Raw genomic sequence first — 6,197 nt, 5'->3', positions numbered from 1 at the left:
TATTGTATAACCGTGTACAAAACAAAAAGGCAATGACCAAGTGGCCGTTTGAATTTTTTTAAAATAAGTAATTTATAATTTAAAATAAATTAAATAATTATAAATAGTAAATGGATGAATATTTATAAATTATATAAGTGTTGAATATTTATAAGTCAATTTTTTTTACTTTAAATGAAATAAAAATAAATAAATTTTAAATACAATTATCTTATTCCATGAATTTAAATCTAAATAACACTTAAAACATATATTTTAAAAATAAAATTAAAAAAGTGGAATTATCAAAAATAAATTAAGAAAAATACATACATCCTATTGTTTAACCTATCAACTTCCTGACAAAAAAAACTTGTCTAACTTATGAATTGTGAATTTAATATTTAGGCTCCGTTAAAAACTGTTGTGCTGTAAAAAAATTGCTTGTGGAAAAAGTGTTATCAGGAAAAATAGATGACTGTTTGGTATTTTTAATTTATGCATATTTGAGATATAATAATAAAAAATAATATTTTTGGAAAGTTGATGTGAAACTGATAGCTTTGTTTCAAAAGCTGAAAGTTTCTTTTTCCAAAAATATGGGGACGTACTTTTACTAACTGCAGTTTTTAGATAAAAAACACTTCTCCGGACAACCGTTTTTAAAATTTACCAAACACATTTCTCATAATTTTTGAGCAAAAAGTTGTTATAAGTGTCTGCAATAATAATATCTAACCACGTCTTAAGTTGGGTCAAAAAATATTTATGAATAAATCGGAGTCATAATTTATAATAAGACTTATAAAAAGGGAAGCAACCAGGCCCCGGGAGTAGGGCAATGGATAATTGGATATCAAGTAGAGTTTCCACTTTCCATAGTAAAATGGCAGTAATTGCCTCATTGGGGCATCTTTGACTTTGAAATTAGCGAAGATTCTACGAAGTCATCATCTATAACGCAGCCAGCAGCCCGGACCAACTATGTTGCATTTTTTTTTCGTGCTTGTAATTTCTGCAAAACCTTCCACGTTTTCTACTATTGAATATTGATGACGTTTGGGCATACGGATGCACAGTTACGCTTGTCTTAAAATACACGTTTGCATGTGAAGTTGTTGAGAAAAGAATTTCATATATGTGTTAAGTTATTTACAATGATTTTTATCCAAAAATTTAAATTTAAACTATTAAATTATCCAATTTTTGATTCAAATTTCTGACGAACTCCAACAGTGTGATCCAAATATATATTTTACATATTATAAAAATCAATATTATGTTAAACTCTTATTTTTGAATTTAATGTATAACCATTATCAACTATTTATATATATTTGATAGATTATTTAAATCAAAGACAAAAAAAATTTAATATACATAAAATAATTAAAAATTATATGCGTAATTGATGAGAAACACATTCATTTCATTAATTAAGATATAAAAAATTATTAAGATTCAATTATTCATAAATTAATTTAATCTCATAAACTCAAATATATTAATAAGAAAACTATTATCTTATATTAAACTAAATTTGTATCAGTGAATAGTGGTGATCTAAACTTGAACATTTATGTTACAAGTAAAAATTAGTCCATCCCTTCGAATTAGTAAATCATTTTACCTTATGACCTATTTTATTGCTAAATAAATAACTTAATAAATTTAATATTTAATTTTCTATAAATAAAATCTAATATAATTTTATATAAATTTAATTGTAGAGTAGTATTTTTAAATACTTTAATATGCATGTAAATAGTCAAAATTCAGAACTTTTGAGTATTATATAATGTCAAGAAATGCTAGAAAACTCAAAAACAATTCCTTTGCCAAATATCTATCTCTCAATATATTAATATGTAATTTTTATAAAATAATGAATCCCAATCGAAATTTATTCGACTTAATTTAAATTTTATCCGATTTTAATTTAAAATAGACCCGAAATAAATTATACGTGATCAAATCTGAATAATTTCAAATATATTATAATCCAAAAATTATCCGGTCAAACATGGATTAAATCCGAAACCCATCAAATTACCCGAATTAGAGGGTTTGTGGCGTCTGGGGTGTTCTAAGCTTTCGTGAGCACACTGGATTTTTATGTGGTCCAAGTCCACACAGGCAGGACCGGAAAATCCATTTGAAACAGTTGAAACTTTTATAATTTGAAATAATTACTTCATTAACACCCATGTAAAGAACTATAAATGGCATAATTCATGACAATACACCAATTTAATTGTTATTTACCGAGAGAATTACTTTAAATGAAATATGGAGTATATTTTAAAATCTACAAGAACTTAATAAAAAATAAAGATTTAAATCGATTATCGATTTACATTAAACAAAGTATCCGGTGTAGTTGATCAGAAAATAAGTAAAAAAAGATACGTACGACAATTAAGCAGAGAGAAAACAGTGATTAGTGTCCAGGTTCATCCTCCCCAGTCCTACCCACACACACCAAAGCTTAAATTGTAATTTATTTTTAATTTTTCTGCGGTGATATGGTCTTTTTGACATATGGTCATTGCTCCGTATACAAAGTATAGCCTTTTTTAATTTTTCATTAAACATGCAAATTTAATTGTTTTTTTCAGACTTTCAAAATCAATATTCAAACTAAAGCTCATATTCTTCCAAAACTACCCTTCTTCCTCTTCTATACCATCCAGCCTATATACTACAGGCTACAGCACAACCTCTACATACAACCCCAAATAAATACTTACAACCAAAACCAATGGCAACCAGTCCAACCTCTTCATCAAGACCCAACTCCACATTCATTTCCTTCCCCAAACCCCAAACCCTCATTTCACCACTCTCTCAAACTCCCATTCCTCCCTCTTTCGCACCAAATAACCCGACCCACGACCCGAATTTCATCCGGGTTAATCGACCCGGACGGCGGGAAGCTAACACAACTCATAGTAAAGAATCAGAAAGAGATTTGAAGAAGGCCCAAGTGGCTTTGCCCAAAATCAAGCTATCAAAGGTGGATCTTGAATGGGTTCATTGTGAGTGAAGGTTGGGCCAGACCATTAAAAGGGTTCATGACAGAATCGAGTTCCTCCAAAACTCTCATTTTAATTGCTTAAGATTGGAAGATGGGTCGGTTGTTAATATGTCTTTGCCTATTGTTCTTGCTATGATGATCAACATAAGAGTTGATTTCCGGGTCGGGTCTGTTGCTCTTCTTGATCCGGGTGATAACCCGGTTGCTATTTTGAACAAGTAAGCCTATACTCACTTTTTAAATGTTTATAGTAATTTTTGATTTTTTCGAAATGAAATGTTGAGTAGTTGTAGTTTAAATGCATATAAAAAACTGAAATTTGTGTTAAAGAAAATGAATAGAGTGTGCTAGATGAAATTTTGATTTTTTTGTATAGAAGATCATGAATGTGGATATTTAGAAAGTGGTTTTTCTTGCCACCTTGCAGTATTTGATTATACAATATGAAATTTGAATGAGTTCCGGCTGCAGATGCTTTAATTTCTATAGATGTTGAGGTCTGGAATAATAGTATTTAAGATATTTTAGTTTCTATAAGATGTCCTAATAGATGTTATTTGGGAATCTATGGAAATTATTAGGTTTGAATGGGAAATAGGCATGACAGAAGAATTAAGATACTATACCTGAAAAGTAAGATATTTGCGGAGGGCCATCATATATTAGCTATGCTAATGTGTCGTGTAAAGCACTTCGGGCATTCTGTCTAACATGTGTCTGTAATCAGAATTTAATGTAGTATATTGCTAGAATTTCATGGAATATTTGATGTTGACATTCAGTCGCAATATGTGTGAATAATCATATAAACTTGGTTTTGGTTGGACTATAGGTCTCGAGACCCGCATAATCATTGTTTGAACTCGTCAAAAGTTCATGGACCATATTTAACATTGACATTTAAGTTGCGATTCATGTGAATAATGACGTGAGCCCTATCTTCATTAGACCAAATTGTCTCAAGACCTCTCCATCCTTATAGGATCATCCTTTATAGAATGGTTGTGCATCAATCATCAGTGTGTTCAACTTCTTACATGGGTAATAACTTTAGAGTGATTGGCGTGCTGAGCTTTGAGATGTCTTTTAAATCTTCTAGATACTCATGTACTCCATATCCACATTCTGTGGAGCTCGTTTGATAGACGTCTTTATTGGTATTACTCTTATGGTTGATGCTGGCATAAAGGTTATGATGGTCAATGGTTTATCTTAAGAAATATAAATAACCTAATATGTGTAAGAAACCTGATCACATATATTCACTCAGTTGGGTTTATACCCTTTGTCTATTATTTATTCAATATATGCTTATTATATTACGCGCTTCAGCTATATGCCAGGGTTTCCTTACATTTGGTTTTACATTTTGTCAATATAGCATTGAGATTTACAAGCATAACAAGAAGAAAGAATAGCAAGAACTTGGGTACAACTGCCCCTGGTCTACCTTACGGAGGAAGCCATAAAGAAACGGGGACTGGCTGCTTGGAGGTGATTTAGAGGTTATAGAACCAATCAAGTACCATGATGGTCTTGATCGTTTCCGTTTAACCTGCCGAACTTCGTGAAGAATTCACCAGGAGGAAAGCTGATGCGGTCTTTGCTTCCAGCTGAGGAACTGTGCACAATGGTCATGCTTTGCTGATGACTGAACGCGCCGTAGGCTTCTTGAGATGGGGTAAAGAATCCTGTCTTGTTGCTTCATCCATTGGGAGGCTACACAAAGGCAGATGATGTTCCACTTACATGGCGAATGAGGCAACACGAGAAGGTTTGTGTGCTAAGCTATTTGTATTACTTAAATTATGATCCATCCCCAACATTTGGTCCAATTTACTTGTTGTAAAAGAATGAACTATGCAGAATAGCCAGTACATGATATTAAAAAATATTATTGTATTTTGGTAAGCTTGTTGCCCTAGATGCAAGTCATTGACTAGACTTTTTTGTTGTTTTAAGTAATCTATCGTAGCAGAGATCTCATATTTTGTGCAAATTAATGACCCTCAGTTATTGGAAATATATAGACTTGATATTAAGAACTATCAAACTTTATACTGATAGTGCTGACTAGTCAGTTCTTCACCAATCAGAGGACTACAATATGAATATCACATTACCACATATAAAACCTAATGTTGCTTTGGGTATCAGTTATCTACTTTGATCTTTGATGCCCCCTGTCGAATATTGCTGAACTGTTTCTGTTTCAGGTGCTTGAAGATGGAGTTCTTGATCCAGAGACCACTGTTGTTTCCATATCCCTTCTCCCATGCATTATGCTGGTCCAACTGAGGTGCAGTGGCATGCAAAAGCTCGAATCAATGCAGGTGCAAACTTCTACATTGTCGGTCGTGATCCTGCTGGCATGGGCCATCCAGTGGAGAAGAGAGATCTATATGATGCGACCATGGGAAGAAGTATTGAGCATGGCCCCGGGACTCGCAGCGGCTAAAACATCCTTTCGTCAAGGTATCGAAACACACAACATGATTAGTTTTACGGGCTAACGTAAAATTTTGGAATACTAAGTATTTGAGTTGTGTCGACTGCAGGTGGCAGCGTACGATAAAACTCAGGGTAAAATGGCATTTTTGATCCATCAAGGGCACAGGACTTATCTCATTTCTGGCACCAAGGTATCATTTTAGGAAGAATTTGAATACATTGATGTATTGTAAAGAGTGCATGAAATGCCTAGAAATTTTGTAGTCAGCCCTCCACCTCCAGCTCTTCAAGTTCCTTCCGAGTTCTGTTATATTTGATTCATCATTTAATTTAGGCATTGCACTTATGAATTTCTGTCTGCATTGTACAGATGCGAACGCTTGCGAAAAATAAAGAGAGCCCTCCAGATGGTTTTATGTGCCCTGGGGGTTGGAAAGTGTGGTGGACTATTATGATAGTTTATCTCTCAGTGAAACTGGGAAAGTTCCTGAACCTGTTTCAGTTAAAGGAATGTAATTTGTCGAAATGTAATTTTCAGAGTTGGCGAATGAGTTCTCTCTCTTCACTTCATAATTAGTCATAGCAAATCACCGGAAGATAGAAAATTACCTGCCTTCGTTTAATGTGTATAATTAGTGTGCAAGGTCAATGCCACAAACAAGTTCATTGTTAATTATGAGTCATAGAGATGCTGTTCAGAGAAATGTTCACATTACGAGATTAAATAGTT

General features: G+C 32.9%; 1 pseudogene; it reads left to right on the top strand.

Moving 5' to 3' along the window:
* The first annotated feature begins 2,504 nt into the window (after positions 1-2,504).
* Positions 2,505-5,983, top strand: LOC141680316 (ATP sulfurylase 1, chloroplastic-like; annotated as a pseudogene).
* The last annotated feature ends 214 nt before the right edge of the window (positions 5,984-6,197 follow it).

This window comes from Apium graveolens, chromosome 8 (assembly GCF_009905375.1).
Source record: "Apium graveolens cultivar Ventura chromosome 8, ASM990537v1, whole genome shotgun sequence".
Taxonomy (NCBI): domain Eukaryota; kingdom Viridiplantae; phylum Streptophyta; class Magnoliopsida; order Apiales; family Apiaceae; genus Apium; species Apium graveolens.
The sequence above is the reverse complement of the archived record's forward strand: the minus strand, read 5'-3'. Positions and strand labels throughout refer to the sequence as shown.